Below are 2,211 nucleotides of genomic sequence, written 5' to 3'. Positions count from 1 at the left end.
CTCTAGGAATAATAGCCTCAATCCTTTTGATTAGGCTATCCAAGTGGGCTTCCTCGTCTAATATCCCATCCATAAAATAACCTTTCCCTCCTCATGGGTTTTGTCAGCTAATTAAAGTAAGAATTCCCATGCCTTTCCTTCATCTGTAAAGGATGTGAATCCCCCAGGTTACATAGACTCTATTGTTTAGTTGGGTTATCAATGCCCTCACAAATTATTTAGCATAAATGGCATAAGTCTAGGCCAAGGTGAGAGAATTCTTAGAGTAGATCCTTGAATCTCTCCATAAGTTTAGAAAATGACTCACTAGGATTTTTCCTAAACTGAAGGATATCACTTCTAAGCTTATTGGTCTTGTGAGTTGGGAAAAACTTCTTTAAGAAGACAACTGTGAATTGTTCCTATGTGGTTATAGAATTTGTGGGTAACCCATATAACCACTTCTTAGTTTGGTCTTTCAATGCAAACGTGATGAACCTAAGCTTAACAGCATTATCAGAAAACTATTGGATTTTATTTAGAACATATACCTCTTCAAATTCCCTTAGAAATAGGTATGCATCCTCAGAGGTCAGCCCATAGAAGTGGGGCAACATAGTGATGTACTGAGATTTGAGCTCAAAACTATTGCCCTGGGGTTATGGTAGAACTATGCAGGAAGGTTGGGTTATTCTAGCATGTAGAACCTATCTTTCAGAGTAGGGGGAGGGGGTTGTGGTGGACAGTTTTGCTGTTGGTCTCGGTCTCCCATATTGAAAGGTATTGATAAGTGTATACGTATAGGATCCCTACTTATTGAATTTCTTCTTTCTAACCGATTCTCAGTATTACGTACCCACTTAGCACTCATGCAACAGAAAACTACCCCCAACTAGAATAAGAAAGGCGCAAAAGAATGGATTTTTTTTTATTTGTTTTGGCTTTTTAGGAGCTTACCAGCAAGGATCTGGGGTTTCTCAATTCTTGAGGTACTGCTATAGGGCAAAACTTGTCTTTATCATACTATGAGGCTTGTCGACCTCCACCTATACAACTGTTATTGTAAGTTGTTCTTCTAAAAAATTTAATGAGTGATGAAAGAAAAAGAAAACAAAACACTCCGATTTACAAAAAGAAATCGAAAAATAACATGGAATTATCTCCTAGGCAACGACTTCAAAAACTTGAGTGAGATTTAAAAGTAACCGCAAGCGTACAGATCATCGTAGCTACAGGTTGAACAAAGGCGAGCAGCCACTTCATTTTTGGCTTCTTTTAGTAATACGAGAGTGTACTGTTTGATGATTGTGATTTATTTCTAACTACCAGCCTAAAACACATGCATCTCGTAAAACCTCTTAACAAACACAACTAGGGAAATTGGAAACTAAAAGTGAAATTTAAAACCAAACCATTTGCATCTAACCCTAACCATTGACATCTAGGAATTTAAATAATCAAACCAAGCAAAGAAATAAAGTAAAATTACTGAAATAAAATAAATAAAAATAAAAGGGGAATAAACCTAGAGAAAAGTACACAAGTAGGTATCTCTACTTAGCCCGAGAGATGCACCATAAACAGTATAAGCCTCCCTACTTGACCAGAGAGTACTCTTACAAGGGCATTTCTACTTGGCTTTAAGGAAAGGGATGTAATATAAATAATAAAAGTAAAAGGATGGTTCCACGGCTAAAGAGGGGAAAAGCCAATACATGCATCTAGCCAAGGACCTTGGGGGAAAGGGAAAGCATTAAAGAAAAGTGAAAATTAAAATCCTAAATTATGAATGAATGGATAGCAAGAAGAGGGAATGAGAGGGGGAGAGAAGACTTATGTAGAAGCCTACCTACCTGAACTTCAATACTTGAACTTGAAAACTTGGTTGAGATTTAAAATACTACCAGCCCTAAAAACCAAATCTGGAATAAACCAAATCTGAAATTGCTAGAACTAGAGAAAATAAATCTTGAAGAAAAACTTGCACTTGAACAGAGATGCTTCAAGGCTTGGTTCTTGTCACCTAGATCTAAACCTTGAATTAGTAAATTAAAATTATTACAATTTGAATAACTTGAATAACATGAACCATAAAAATAAAATACATTGCATTAATTAAATAAAAACCAATTGCAAAAGTGTTTAAAGTGAAAATAAAGAACTAACACTAGAACTAAAAAGACAGCATAATGAAAACTAGGAGAAGAAGAGAGAACTAGAGAAGAGAAGCAC

The 2,211-nt window shown here is 35.8% G+C and overlaps 1 non-coding gene across 1 annotated transcript; it reads left to right on the top strand.

The window, feature by feature from the left end:
* Positions 1–240: 240 nt before the first annotated feature.
* LOC122068316 lies at positions 241–347 on the top strand. Its single transcript, XR_006137071.1, has one exon. It is a non-coding gene; the product is annotated as a small nucleolar RNA R71 (small nucleolar RNA).
* The last annotated feature ends 1,864 nt before the right edge of the window (positions 348–2,211 follow it).

This window comes from Macadamia integrifolia, unplaced genomic scaffold, assembly GCF_013358625.1.
Source record: "Macadamia integrifolia cultivar HAES 741 unplaced genomic scaffold, SCU_Mint_v3 scaffold369, whole genome shotgun sequence".
NCBI classification, from domain to species: Eukaryota; Viridiplantae; Streptophyta; class Magnoliopsida; order Proteales; family Proteaceae; genus Macadamia; species Macadamia integrifolia.
This window is presented reverse-complemented; position numbering and strand designations above follow the sequence as displayed.